This window comes from Mesoplodon bidens, assembly GCF_964165515.1.
Source record: "Mesoplodon bidens genome assembly, chromosome: 14".
In the NCBI taxonomy this organism is placed as follows: domain Eukaryota; kingdom Metazoa; phylum Chordata; class Mammalia; order Artiodactyla; family Ziphiidae; genus Mesoplodon; species Mesoplodon bidens.
Genome location: NC_138170.1, coordinates 52,095,208 through 52,111,007, shown reverse-complemented (window position 1 = coordinate 52,111,007; position 15,800 = coordinate 52,095,208). Strand labels below are relative to the sequence as shown.

Below are 15,800 nucleotides of genomic sequence, written 5' to 3'. Positions count from 1 at the left end.
TGACATTTATGACTCCCGTTTGAATTAATCATTCTAAAGCATCTTGGGAAGCACAGACATGTGTGTGGATATGTGCATATGTGGATATACACAAAAAACCATTGCCATGAACACTGCCATTATTATTACTTGGTTATAATTAACAACCATAATGTGAAAAGGAAGGGGATCAGACAGGATCCCACTTCTTTCCAGGAGGGTCTGAAATCATCCTTTTGGTGAACTTGAAACATACCACTTCAGGCAGGTGTTAAACCACTTCATTTCATCATTTCTTCACTCAAAGCATCACACATATCATCCTGCTCCTTTCTCTTTTGGCTCCATATACTCTACAATCCACAATGGCAGCACTCTTACAGATGACGGTTGTATAGTGGTTGACATTTGTACAGTTTACCAAACATTTTAAAATTAGAGGCTTTCTTTTTTTTTTTTTTTTTTTTTTTTTTTTTTTGCGGTAGGCGGGCCTCTCACTGTTGTGGCCTCTCCCCTTGCAGAGCACAGGCTCCGGATGCGCAGGCTCAGCAGCCATGGCTCACGGGCCTAGCCGCTCTGCGGCATGTGGGATCTTCCCAGACCGGGGCACGAACCCGTGTCCCCTGCATCGGCAGGCGGACTCTCAACCACTGCGCCACCAGGGAAGCCCTAGAGGCTTTCTTTATGACATAATACGTAAAGAAACATCGTCTACTTTAAGTATTTACAATACCTTTGGTTCTCTACCATGTGACCATCTAGATGTCACAATGCAAAAGCAGAAACATGTTAGTGCTTAATTTTTAATCCACTCTTAGAAACCTCTCCCATTCTCTGCTCTTCAGTAGTTACTTCAATTGTGAGACAAGTTGAGCAGATAACTTTTAACATATTGCTCCACTGTAACAACTCAACACTGATAAGTAAAATGTGAAACGGTTAGTTTGCTACTCCAAAGAGTTCTTTGAAGAACTCCTGATTGAACTTTGACAACAATTATAAACCACAGAGACTTGAGAAGATTATTTGGGGGCAACGAGATGATTTATATCTTTTACAACCAAGATCTACTAACCGAAATTTCATAATAGGGAAAATGAACACTCTGCAACTGAAAAGCAAGGCTGCTCATCCTGTTCCTCATCAACAGCATCATCATGATACAATAAGAGGTGCATATTATATACAAAGCACAAAACCAACCTCTTTATGAAACTTAGGATAAATAAGAATAGTCAGCCATCAGCCATGGAAAATTTGGTTTCAAACACAAATGAACACTCAGCCTAACAAATTTTTTTCTAAAAAACCAGAGTATCTAGGGAGGGTGGGAGGGAGGGAGACACAAGAGGGAAGAGATATGGGAACATATGTATATGTATAACTGATTCACTTTGTTATAAAGCAGAAACTAACACACCATTGTAAAGCAATTATACTCCAATAAAGATGTAAAAAAAAATAAATAAAATAAAAACCCAGAGTACCTGTGAAGTGCAGAGAAAAGAATATTTAAAAAAATCTTACCACAAATTTATTTTCTGGCATTGCCAGAAGCCTCCAAAATTACCTCTATTTGAGCAAAGGAATTTAAATGGTAAATAAAAATTCCCATTAACTGTGGGCTTCAGCAGTTGGGTACCTGAGAATTTGCTGGGTGATTCACTGTCTCTTGGAAGTTATAATTCTCAAAAGACTGAGGGAAACTGTTGCAAAGGAAAACACTCAGATAATAAATATTCCTCCAAATACCGTATTGCCACTTCTTTTAAACAGAGGAATACAAAACAGATGTGACACGCTGCACCCAAAGATTTTAGATTAACATTAATATTAAATCAATACAAAATGCAGTAAATTTCATATGCTTTAGTTACTAGACAGCATGGGTCCAATAAACTGTTCAGTACTACGCGCAGATCTGAATGCTTAAATAATCTAAATGAAGAGAAAAGGCTCAACACTGATTACTTCAATATAAAACATATAAGGATCTAAGAAGTATATGTGGCAAGAGTTAAATGAAAGAAATCAAGCTGGGAGTGGTGATGATTTTTTCCAGGAGAAGCTGCTAAGAACAGAAGTTATAACCTTCCCCCCCTTCCTTTTTTTCTTTCCTATTTAGAGTTCAAGGATAGACATTAAGTAGAAAGTATGCTAGATTTTACAAGGCACTTTCTGTTTATTAGGAAGTTTCCCAATAAACTATTAGAAAATTATTCCAATTATCTCTAGCATATTTTGAGGAAAGCAAAAGTAAACTTTGCACAAAATACAGATATCTAACATTTAATACATATTATATGTCACAAAACAAATTTCACTCAGGTGTAAACTAATTAGGCTCATAATCTTAGCAATTTGATTATTTTATTTACTTTGCCATAAAGCAGACAAGACTGAGTAAAATTTATAATTTTGGGGGAATTTAACTGACACAGTTCTAACTGAACTCAAAGGTTTTGAGATTATTACAGTACTTGAAGCCCTTTCAAATTGTTTGTTTAGACAAATGCCTAAGTAGATACATATGGTATATCAAACTTTAAATACATGAAAGTACACTTCAGAAGCTACCACTGGACTTAACGTTTTACCAGATCTATGTGTTAATGTGCTAATTCTCTAGAATTAAATTGATAATTTTTAAAGCACTTTATCTAATTCAGCACTTTTCTAGAGTCTTTCTAGGCTTTTTAATTTGAAAATATATACATATAAACCATACACTCATAACCTAAAAAGCAAGTGAAATGCCCACAATAAGGTGCATTTACTTTTAAATTCATTTAAAATTTTTTAACAAAAACTCTGCAAGTTAAAAATGCCAATTTTTGTTATCTCAAGTAAAATTCAATGCTGTTACATAAATCTGATCATTTAACAATATAATGTACTTTATTTTTTAAACAAATATATGTTTAAACCACAGAATTTATATCTCCACAGTTTATAAGTCTCTTCTACCAAGATAAATTGTATGTTGATGAATCTTTTAAAACCACGTTTGCAAGTACTTTTCTTACAGTGCCTATTCATTCTGACAGTAAAAGAATGGCAATTTCTTTTGCCAAACTGTGATGGGAGAATTTTTTTCATGAGAGAGGAAAACTAGCTGTTTGTTTTTTTTAAGTTATTGGGCTAATAGTTTTCACATTCATTTACAGCGTTGCTTGAAGCCTCTGTATGAGTCTCCTCCCCTCTTCTTATTTCCCAAATATGAAAATAGCTTTTTTGTTTTTCTTATTTTAAAATAAATTGCATGCTTCCTATGTTAACAAGAAAATTCAATTCAAAGTTAACCTACTTAAATAAAAACACAATTAATATTTAGTAAGCTATCAAAAATCAGCCAGGATATATTTGCTTAAACTAATAAAAATTGATGTTTCTCATTTTTTATAAAAGTATACTAGAATTGCTTAAGTGTTAGCAATATCTAGAAGCTTCCTTTTCCTTCTGCCCACCAAAAAAAATAGGTACTAAAAAGTTCCGATACTAAATGCACAGCTCATTTCACTAAAGTTTTAAAAATAATTTATCTAAAAAGAGTTTTTCCAAATTTTCAGACTGAGAAACATTCATATGAAGAGAGGGTAGGTAAATGACCTAAGTTTCTCAACAAGTAACAGAAAATGCTATAAAAAGTTAATCAACAGAGATCTTAATTCTTTGTTTTGCATATGAGAACCTGTTTTGAAGTATGAAAGGATAGCTGTTTGTATTTTGGGGATAGGAGACAAGGCCAAAAACCAAACCACGATAAATAAAAGGGGCTCTAGGATTTAATGTTTAAAGGATACTTATTTCTAAAAAAAAATCAAAGCAATTTTAAATTCCTTTATTTAGTGATGAATTGTCATTTCAGGGAGCCTCAAATGAGCAATACCTAGTCACTTTAAAAACTAACATGGGGATTCCCTGGCAGTCCAGTGGTTAGGACTCCATGCTTCCAGTGCAGGGGGCACAAGTTTGATCCCTGGTTGAGGAACTAAGATCCCACAAGCCGTGTGCACAGCCCCCCCCAATTTTTTTTAATTAAAAATAAATAAAAACTAAGGTAATCTGGTGATGACAAGGAAGCAGGGAAACAAATAAAATCCTATACTATTAAAGATATTTAAACTGTAACACTCTTTTGGATGGTAATTTGAAAATACAGTACAAAAGTCACAAGAATATGCATTCTTTCTGAACTGGTTATTATATTTTTAAGAATTTATATGAAGGAAATTTTAATTCACACAAAAAATTAAACAGCGTTATTCATCACAGCATAGCTCCAACCAAAAGAAACTGAAACCAAAATGCCTATCATTAAAGAGTTCTTTAATGAAAACCTATACTGTCATTAAAAATTACTGTTGTAATGTATTAAGTGGAAAGGCTGGTTATAAAACTAAGACATGAGACCAACTTTGATATTTTTAAAATATAGGTATATACAAAAGAAAAAAAGGTTTATGTTAATATTAATAGTACTTAACTATGAGTTATTCCTTTAAAAGAATTCTTATTTCTTTAAATTTTTCTGCAATAACTATAATATTTATTTGTAAAAAGAAAAAGTTTAAAATTTAAGTTTCAAATGACTATTATTTACCTGGCCAGGAGATTCAATATTGCATAATAGCCAACATTTTTTTTTTTTACCAAACTTTCTTTTAAAGTTATCAAAGTTATTTTGAACTTAAATGTGGGTAAATATATCATTTGTTAGTAATAACTTCCAAACATGACTCCTAGGAGACCTCAAATAATATTTTATGATATTGTTTTATAACATGAAAGAAAGGTCAAGAATAACTCTCGATTTGTACATACAGGTCATATAAAAAGCAAATGCACAATGAAAAATTTTATAAGAAAGTACATATAAAATACATTTTTAAGTTGTACTTAGTCCTTGGCCTGTGAATCCAAACCCCAAGTTATTCTTCATGAACGCCACAGCACAATCAATTCACTACCCACAACAGAAAAGGTGTGAGGTGACACAGTTGTATACCAGGAAAGTAGTGTGTGTGAAAAAAAAAAACACTGAAGGCAAAATATGGTGAAAAAGAAAAAGAGCAGAAATACACCACCTCAAGATTTCAATGGCACCAAATTTACATGTAGGTATGTAACACTAGCACCATCTGGTGGAAGACCAGTTAGAAGCCATTCTCCAACTACCAGTTTTTTAAAAAAAATTCTAAGCTATCTTTCAAAGAATGAGCATTTTCCAAAGAGAACAAGTCTAGCAATGGTACAGTAATTATTTACACAGAGGACCCATAACAAGCCTGTGAGAACTTAAAATGTCTACCAAACAGAGGGTGAGTATAACCCGGGATGGACATCTTATCACATCCACAGAGCAGTATTTCAACAATACAGAATTCCCTTGGCTACTTTTCCTTCAGTGTCTCATAGCATATCAGATAAACACTTTCTAGCCACAAAAGAAACCTAAAAAGGACAAACCCAAATTAGCAACTACCAAACAGAACTGTAATTTGGAATTTGGGGTTCCTCAAAGTAACAGCTACCGACTCTTCTGGGCCATAAACATAACAATAGTATTCATTCCACATGAGAATCTGTTTCTGGCTTATGTTCACAATGATGCTGAGCTGCTACAATGTACCACAATGTGTCAAAATATTACACTTAAATCCCTTCTACTGCTGTCAGTGGGCCACTCAATTTGACAAAATCACTGGTACCTTCAAATGCCATCAAGGGGAAAGCCAATCAACAAACTGAAGAACAAAGATGGAGAGCTTCTTTCTATTTGTAGGTTGAGTCCCTCTGCTGAGGTAGAAGCAGTTCCTGACAAAGAATGGAACCAGCAGAAATTGTCGGTCTCCACCACTCTCCAGTGTAATCATTCCTTTTATTTTCTTTCTCCCTTCCCTTCACTGTCTTCTGTTTTCCTTTTAAAAACAAAAATCCCTCCTTTATTTTTTTCCCCCCATCTATGTTTGAGTCCAACATGAAGTTGTTACAAGTATTGCACAATACCACTAAAGGGAGCTCAAGGAAAAAAGTCACAGGAGCAACCAACCACAAGGCCTGATGCCTAAGTGGTGTTAGACCAGGCACCAGGACAAGGGCCCCACTGAACCAAGACACGAAAAGCAGGCTTGAAGAGCAGAACACTGGGACTTCCCTGATGGCGCAGAGATTGAGAGTCCGCCAGCCAACGCAGAGGACACGGGTTCTAGCCCTGGTCCGGGAGGATCCCACATGCCCCAGAACAGCTGAGACCGTGTACCACGGCTGCTGAGTCTGTTCTCTGGAGCCCGTGAGCCACAACTGCTGAAACCCGTGCACCTGGAGCCTGTGCTTCGCAATGGGAGAGGCCACCGCAATGTGAGGTGCACACACCGTGGGAAGGAGTGGCCCCTGCTCGCCGCAGCTGGAGAGGACCCACGTGCAGTGGTGAAGACCCAACGCAGCCAAAAAAATAAAATTAAAAAAAAAAAAAAGAGCGGAACACTAACTGTGAAAGAGGCTGTTGTTTGCAGCAGTACTGTAAGCATTCCACGTTCACTACTAATGAGTTCCCAAAAACTAAGAGGGCAAGGAAGAAATACTGATCTAATTTTTGTGCTTTCGTCAACATTTTGAAATGTCCTGATTTAAAGAACATGATGTCAACCTACCTGCCATCCCTACTGCCCCAAACATACCAAAAAGTATGCTTCTCCTGATTCTTGCAGTTAACTCCAAAACAGTCAAATTTTTAGGTACTCAGCTTGTATTTACTTATAGAATAACAGATTATCTGTGTTTGTTTATTCTTGTTCAAATGCAACTCTACATTTAGATATAAATCTAAGAGTATGAATTGCAGAGTTTTCTTACAAAGGAAGAAGTTTATTTATTTTTTTCTTTTCTATCCCTATTTTTTTTAAGCTTAAGTACATCTACAGGAATTTATCCACTAATAAATAAGTGGAATTCAGACTGCTACGGCATAGACTTTTCAGAATGAAACTTATTGCAAGATATTTTATTCCTTTATTATCCATCCAATAACAGTAGTCAGAATCAGAATTACTAATTTAGAGGGTTATAATATTCTAATATTTTGCTAATAATAAGTGCTAAATAATAAAATGTGAATTATTAAAAGTTTTAAGAACGAACAAAAAAGAAAGGAGAGAAGCAAAGGGAAAAAGACAATGAGAAATAAAATAATTAAAGAGAGAGACAGAAGCCAAGATACACTTTGCCAGCAACTAACAGCCCAGTTCTTTTTACCTACAGTTGAATAGTTGAATAAAGTTTTGGAAATAACAATGGTTTGTGCTACATTTCCTAATATTCTTCCAAATGCTACTGCTAAAAATCTCAGTGGACTCCACTAATAAATCACATACATTTTATCAGTTTTCACATCCTGTTACTCACTCCTCTTTTTCTCCCTTGTCTGATGTTTGTTTTTGCCTCCCACCCCCCACCCTGCCAATCTCTACTTTCCTCTGACGTGAACTTATACCTCTGCAGAAGTCAGCACCGCCCACTTAAGGGACCCTATCTACAAACTTCACTTAACACATTCACCAACCAGCAGTCTCCAGTTTGAATCATCAGGCTCTTTTCTGGGGCAGCCTCAAACTTTAGAATTTCTTTTGGCCACCCAGATAATGCTAGGGGAAAAAAACCCAAACAAACTCTGAAAGCACAGGCCAAATCTAAGATGACGACTCTAGATCAACCACTTTTTCTAATCGTGGTTTTCAAAAGTACACTGAACAGACGGAGGGAGAGAATGAGTTGTTCAGTTCAGCTGGCTGCTCCATTTACTTCTTTATCTATGGTCAGATCTTTACTTTCTTGGGATCACTGCACATTTCTGGCTCTGCTATATTACACTGTGTAAATATTTAGGAGAAATAATTCCTTTCAAGGATCTAAACTTCCACTGTCGTTATGGCAAATGAACCTGTTTATGCTATGTTCATTAAGTAACAGCAAGCCTAAAAGAACACAGGAATTTACTAATATATGTGGTACACAAACATTACAATCATAAAGCTTCTCATAGGGGCATATCAAGAACATGAAAGGCCAGTTTATTTTTACTCCCACTGCCCTGTAATTTTCTTTAACTCTACTACAACAGTCCTTAATTCAAACCTTTCCTACAGTTACAGTAAAAGGGTAGACTGAATGTACATAAGCTGTACCAAAACTACTCACATCTCCATTTAACCTTCCTTGATTCTCAAGTGGTTATCAAACTTAATCCTACATCAGAATCTGCTGGAGGTTGTTAAAACACAGATTGCCAGTCTCTACCCCCAGAGCTTCTGCTTCACTGGTGCTGAGAATTTGCATTTCTAACCAGTTCACTGGTGATGCTGATGCTGCTGGGACCATACAGGTTTTAAAGTCTTATTAAGGTATAACTTACATTTCATAAAGTTCACCCATCTTAAGTATACAATTCAATGACTTTTAGCAAATGTTGTACAATCATCACCAAAATCCAATTTCAGAACATTTCCATCCCCAAAAGATCCTTTGCGCCCATTTGCAGTCCTCATTCTCATCTCCAACCCTAGGTATCCACTAATTTACTTTTTGTCTCTATACATTCACCTGCCTGGACATGTCATATAAATGGAATCATAAAACATGTGGTCTTTTCTGTCTGGCTTCTTCACTTAGCATAATGTTTTTGAGATTCATTCATGCTATAGTATCAGTACTTCTTTTTATTGCTGAATAGTATTCCACTGTTCTAGAAATACCACATTTTGTTTATCCATTCACCAGTTGATAGAATTTGGGGTTGGTCCAAGTTCTCTGGTATTATGAATAATGCTGCTATAAACATTCATTTACAAATATTTGTGTAGACTTATGTTTCTTTTCTCTTGGACAGATTCCCAGGAGTGGAAATGCTGGGTTGTAAACTCATGTCTAATTTTTTAAGAAACTGCCTAAGTACAACGAATAAGGGCTCCAGCTTGTTCATTTCCTTGACAATACTTGCTGTTGCCTTCTTGACAACTATTCTAATGGTTATGAAGTGGTATCTACTTCTGGCTTATTTTACATTTTTAAATCATTGATGATGTGAACATTTACTCAATGTCTTTGTTGGCCTTTCCTAATCTTCTTTAGTAGAATATCTGTTCAAATCTTTGCCCATTTTTATTTGGCTTGTCTCCTTATTATTGACTTATAAGTGTTTTTATGTATTCTAAATACAAGTCCTGCATCAGATACATGATTTGCAAGTATTTTCTCCAAATTTTTGGTTTGTCCTTTCATTTTCCTAATGGTATTTTGAAACATAAAAGTTTTAAATACTGATGAAGTCTAGGACTACACTTTGAGAGCCAGTGTTCTAAAGCCTTGGGTGGGGCATGCGGTGGCGCACGAGTGCGGAGCCGCTGAGCAATGGGATAAGGTAGAGGGGCGGCGCCGCCGCCAGGCCCACTCTCCGTCCACTCCACACGTCGCGCCGCCCACCCGCCCGCTGCCCAGCGTCCGCCGCCTCCTCCGCCATGGCAGTGGAGGGGGGAGACCATCTCCCCCAGAGACGGGAGCACCTTCCCCAGGCACGGCCAGGCCTGCGTGGTGCACTACACCAGGATGCTTGAAGATGGAAAGAAATTCGATTCCTCTAGGGACAGAAACAAGCCCTTTAAGTTTGTGCCGGGCAAGAAGGAGGTGATCTGAGGCTGGGAAGAAAGGGTTGCCCAGATGAGCATGAGTCAGAGAGCCAAACTGACTGTCTCCCCAGACTATGCCTACGGTGCCACTGGGCACCCAGGCATCATCCCACCAAATGCCACTCTCCTCTTTGACGTGGAACTTCTAAAACTGGAATGACAGGAACGGCCTCCTCCCTGAGCTCCCCGTTCTTGGATGTGCCATGGAAGGATCTGGCGCCTCCAGATGCGCACAGCGAGTCCATATGGAGCTTTTCCTGAAATTCCACTACTCTTTGTATAAGCATCTTCCTTGGCTGAATGTGTTCTGTCACCAGCTTTGCTCTTCCCCTTTCTCCTGGTATGTATGTTGAGCTGAACTACATTACATAAACCTCGAGTTACTCATTTTAGTTTGTTTTCGTTTTGGGGTGAAGACTGAGTTTCAGTCCTTTGGATCTAGGCTTCCAGTTAAGTACTAGTCAAGTGTTAACAGCACAAGTAATGGGTTGACTTCAGAATAGGAACTGGTGTGTGGGGGTGCAAGAACCTTTATTTTATTTTATTTTGGATGAAAGCTTTATCTATTATATATATCTATTAAACATTCTTGCTGCTGCGCTGCAGAGCCATAGCTGATTTGAGGCGCTCTTGAGAGCCGAATTATTCTCCAAGTTGAGAGACGTCCTCGGGTTGAATGAAAAGCCTGACCCCAAACTAAAGTGGCCTCCACTACCCCACCCCACCCTCCCCTTAACCCTCTGCCTTTTGAAAGCAGATCATTTTCACTGAGATGTTGGACACTACAGGGTCTGTCCCTGGGCGAGCAGGGACCTCTGAAGCCTTCTTCAAGGCCTGGCTTTTTTTTTTCTTTCCATCCTGTGGTTTTTCTAATGGATATTCAGGACTTTTGTAATCTCATAGCTATCCAAAGCTCCACTTCCTAAATTTTAAGAACTTTTATCAGAAGTTAAATTGAAGGTGCTGTTTGTAGACACTTAACACCCATGAAAGCCCAGCCATCATGACAAATCCCTGAGGGTTGTCTGAAGAAAATGATGCTGGTCATCACAGCTTCAGCATCTCCAGTTTTTTGATGCTCAGCTCCCCCTGCTGATCTCAGAGCTTCCTGGCTTCTCCCTCTCACCCCTCTGCTGTCCTCTGTAGTGATGTGGTGAGAGAAACTGCTGCCTACTCCCCTACCTCCACACTACATATGAGTTTCAAGTTTTATTATTGCAATAAAAGTGCTTTATGCTGGCTTTTCTCAACAACAACAAAAAATGCCTCAAAAATTCAAAAGAAATAGTAAACCCTTGAAAAATGTGAAAGCTTAGTGGTTTCCATCTGCATAAGCAATATGTAAATGTCACACATAGTATCTGCTTTTCTGTTTTGTTTTGTTTTGTTTTAGCAAAGCCTATCAGAACTACCATCCTAAACATATTTACTCTTTTTATGAGAGAGGGAAAAGAGAACTTGCAACTAACTGGCTTTAATACATTATGGAATGAATAAATTCAGCTGCAGGTGGGCCTACCTGGGAACACTGGATGGCATGCTGGCATTAAAGAACATGGACCTCTGTGTCAGCGTTTTCAGAAGCATTGGTCAGTCCATGGCTTTTGAGACCATTCTTAAGAATATAAGAAATATGTCCACCTTACAAACTATTGGGAATAAAGATAAATGGTGCACCATAGAAGATATTATAGAAAAAGAGCATATTACCTGAAAGATACATTTGATTTATTTTGATATTTTTATTAGTCTTCACGTCAGGGCATTTTAAAACAATTCATATACCAGTACAGCCCTTTCTTTGTTGAAAATTTACTGTACCTTAACTGAAGAGGAGCCAAAGATGGCAGCTAAAATTCAAATATTGTCTAGGACCATAACTTGCAAATGTATAAAACATACTTCAGGAAAATATAGGATATGTTTGATTCAGGTATAAGCAATATTAAGATGATTCATTTCCAGGGTGAAACCCAAATTACTACACGTTTACCTCTTGATGATTATCCATGTCCACAAATCATAACAAAACAAATCATAAGAAAAAGAAGCTTATGTGAACACTATTTCTATAACCATGACCTAAGATACAGATTTTGTGATTTTATGGAAAAACTATAATGATAAGAAGGATCCAGTTAAAAGATAAAGAAAACCCATTTAAATTTGCAACAACAATCCTTCTTTATATAATTCAAGTCAACCTAGGACCCAAAGCAAGAAGTTTTGTACACTGAAGAATTCCCATGCTTCTGCTATGAAATGTTTTCAAATATTTATGTTCTAATTCATGGACCCTGCTCATAACATACAAGCCGTTAGTCCTCATTGCCTTTCAGTTGCTGGAGATGGATTTTATTATTCTACTAGTCTTCATAAATTACAATACAAGGAAGAAGCCTGTTGGCCAAAACTCATTCTTTTTTCACTGAGCCATTCAAAGCCACTTAAGAAGTTGTCCAAAGAGATGTCAGAGAATACAGTTTCCCAAGTGATCCACAGTCTCTCAACATGGTCTGGCTCCTAATAAAACTTACAGGGCATCTCATCCAACCTTTTTACATTTTTTGCAATCCAAAAGAACTAAAGTTATTGGAACATCTTTCCCAAATTACACAAAAGTAAGCTATCATCATCTCTGTGATGTTCCTGGCCCTGAGATCCAAGATAAAGATCAAGATGTAAGAAATAAAGGAAAGAGTTTACTCAAGAGCATACAGCCAATTATAATTTATCCATAAGATTGAAAGGTAAGAATAAGCAAAATAATGTTAATAGTTTTTTAAGCCTTCATTTTATAACAGTGTTCAAGTCCCTTCTTCAGCCAGTTAGATACCAGTTACTAGGAGGAACAAACTCAGCAGGTTACACTACGTTTCCTGTCCTTATTTAGCAATCAGTCCTCTGGTCTTAGAACACTAAGGCTCAATGAAAAAAAAAAAGGAAGCAGCAGCAGCAAGGACCTCCAGCAGGAGGTCTTACTCCTGGTCGTTTAAAATTTGACAGTCATCAGTGTGTGTATCTGTATGACAATATGATCATAACAGAAGACCATCCTCCAAAATCTGCAATTCCCTAGTGAGGTTCTTGATAACAATAAGGTGCAAGGAGAACTGCCCTCCCTGCCCCCAGCTCTTACCATTTATTCCATAAAATCCAAAAAAATAATCACTAAAACCTTTGCTTATACTAACAGCAAATTAGTGTCATGCCAAATAGGTACAAAGGTGAATAAGAACACATAAACAAACACCTTTGACTCTTTGGTACAAAATCAGTGTGCCTCTCTCCAAACTAACGGAACTATACCACTTCAGCAATTCATCCATTTATGAACAAATGCCCTCAGCCTATTTCTGAGAAAGGGAAGAATGATCAGTTATATCTGTCTTCATCTTGCCTGAAAATCTTGACATTTTCCAGCAAGTAAAGGTTCCAAATGGCAGGTGTCAGAATGCCTTAGCCTCACATGTGGTGCTGGAAGGCAGGAAAAGCAGCAGCAGTATGTGGTCATGTCAGAGCCACATAGAAGCTGCCTAGAGAGCACATTCTGAAAAGAGCAAACCTCAGACTTGGTTAAATCAATCTACTGCCAGATGCCACTCTCAGAAAAAGCTGCAGTGAGAAACATTCTCAAAGCTGCCCAGAGAAACATTCAACTCAGAGCTCTCACAAAAGGGAAAATAGTTGAGTGCAATGGCACCTGTCCATATCCTGTCTGATAATTTGGTCAAACTGGCTCAATGCAGAGATGAAAAATTGCCACAGAATTCTTTGCTTAGTCTACAAGTGAGTATTATTTCCTCAAGGTCATTTTCAGTTAATCTGAAGTAAATAATATGAATCTCCTGCACTTCCATAATATCTATAGCTTTCTAAAAGTGCTTTAAGATCTACTAACTCCTATAAGGAAGTCAGGATCATAAGTGCCCTGTTCATTTTACCTGTGGGGTTAGAAAGAACCAAAGAGGTAAATAAAATTAAATCAAGATCATCTGAAACTAAGACTCAAAAAGGAAAAACTGGTCTCTGTACTGTTAGGCCAGGCTTCTTTCTACTTAGATGCCTACCCTCTGCCCACTTCTTGCCTCCCAATCATCTTTTCACAGGTTTTCCTAATAATTAGAAAGCTTTGGAGCTTTTTGAAAGTTGTTTGTGAAGGTCAATCAATAAGCATTTTTGTTCCCAGAGGTTAACATAATTGGCATGATGGTCTACTTTATTTCTCCTCAGATCTGAGTCTATGAAAAAGTAATGATTTCTGAGGAAAACTCAAAGCAGGAGATGGCGAAGAAGCATAAGAACAAGTTGTGTTTCAGGGAGAAGCGTTCACTGTCAAGTCATCTGGTTAGATACATCAGAAACTAAACAAACTAGGATTCATTCAGATGAACAGCACATAGTTAATGATATAACCATCCATGGAAAAGAACATTCAATATCATTTAGGTTTTTATACTCTATTGGAATATACAAAGGGATCCCTGGGCCAAGGATTGATACCTCAAAACACCTGATTTCCTCTCATACCTCAAAAGACAAAGCACAAACAAGAGCCAGGACTTCCTTGAAGTTAACAGTATTTTAAAATAAAATAGTGTCAAAATGAGGACATTTGGAAGCATCCAGAACAAGCATGATCGTCCAATTATTACACAAAGAAATTGGATTCTTCCTTAACATTTTACTCCCTGTGGCTACACCACTGAAATGTATTAATTTGCCACACAATTGTGCATATTTTCAAACTAAAACAATTCACTGGAGTCTGCATTGTCTTGTCTTGCCTTCTAAGCACCTAGAAGGTACTGTTCTTCAACTCTGTGCAGTTGGCTCAAGTAATTTCTCATCTTTGTATTTTCAGGTCATATTCTAAGGCCAGTTAACATATACGGCACAGAAAGGATCAAAGTAAATACTAAACACAGGCCCACATTCAGATAAGGACAAAGAGTATTCTCACATACATATTCTACAGTTTGAAAATCAAATGTATTAAATAAAATTATTAAATAAACAGAAATTTCCTAAATTAATTTCTTATTCACCATTTAGTCTGCAAGTTTCTATTTCTATAAAACAAGTCATTTTGATATGATCATTTTCCATGTCTGCTGTCTTTTTCCTACACACTTTGCTAACTTAATTGATTCCAGACTTCCCAGCATCTCATGCTTTTCTGTTTTACTCACTGAAATAGAGGGATTTGTTTTTTTCATTAACATGGATAAAAACCAATTTGTGTTATGTTTGGAGTAAAGATGAGTGTTGGTAAAAACAAAGTGTGATGCTGTTGTCAAGGAATGTTTATTGCTCAAAATCATGCAAATGATAAACAGACACATGAAATGGACAAGCTCTGTGCTGGCATCAGATTTAGTATACATTTCAACTGAGATAAAAGCAGAACTAAGACAAGCCAGAAACAGATAGCTCGTAATTTTCAATGTCACTGTAAAGAGTCATACTAAGTCATCACTTTTTTTTCATTCTACAAAAAAGCAAGAGTACAAGCTAGGGCACTTAAATGTTAGTTGGTTAATGACATTCACCACAACCTCTTTAATTAAGCCTATGCTTATTAGAAGTCACTGAACATTCTCTAAGACTTAAAATCTTCTAATATCTCTTTTGGTATCCCTGGCAATTTTAAATCTTAATTCTTGGGCCTTATTTTGGACAAATGTATTTTATCTCAACAATGCTAAGATGAAATCATAAGCGGGGGGGAAAAGGATCCCAAAACTAACAAATGAAAAAACATCATCTCTGGAGGGGTGGGATAGGGAGGGCGGGAGGGAGACGCAAAAGGGAGGGGATATGGGAACATATGTATATGTATAACTGATTAAATTTGTTAAATAAAAAATAAAATAAAATAAAACATCATCTCCTGGTCTAATCTTACCTAAAAGTAATGACATCTCCCCTATCCCTTCATAAAGTTTCCTGCCCCAAATTCTTAAAACCTGGCCAGTAATCATCAAGAAATCTAGAAACAATAAATGCTGGAGAGGGTGTGGAGAAAAGGGAACACTCTTGCACTGCTGGTGGGAATGTGAATTGGTACAGCCACTATGGAGAACAGTATGGAGGTTCCTTAAAAAACTAAAAATAGAGCTACCATATGACCCAGCAATC

At 37.0% G+C, this 15,800-nt stretch overlaps 1 protein-coding gene and 1 pseudogene across 5 annotated transcripts in view; one reads left to right on the top strand and one right to left on the bottom strand.

Annotated features, from left to right (window-relative positions):
* The window catches only part of SRBD1 (S1 RNA binding domain 1), a 226,146-nt gene that overhangs the window by 111,254 nt on the left and 99,092 nt on the right, over window positions 1-15,800 (bottom strand). The gene's annotated exons all lie outside the window — the stretch shown is intronic.
* LOC308628016 (peptidyl-prolyl cis-trans isomerase FKBP1A-like) lies at window positions 5,033-9,976 on the top strand (annotated as a pseudogene). The gene is made up of 2 exons: window positions 5,033-5,096; window positions 9,395-9,976. The product of its transcript is annotated as a peptidyl-prolyl cis-trans isomerase FKBP1A-like (transcript).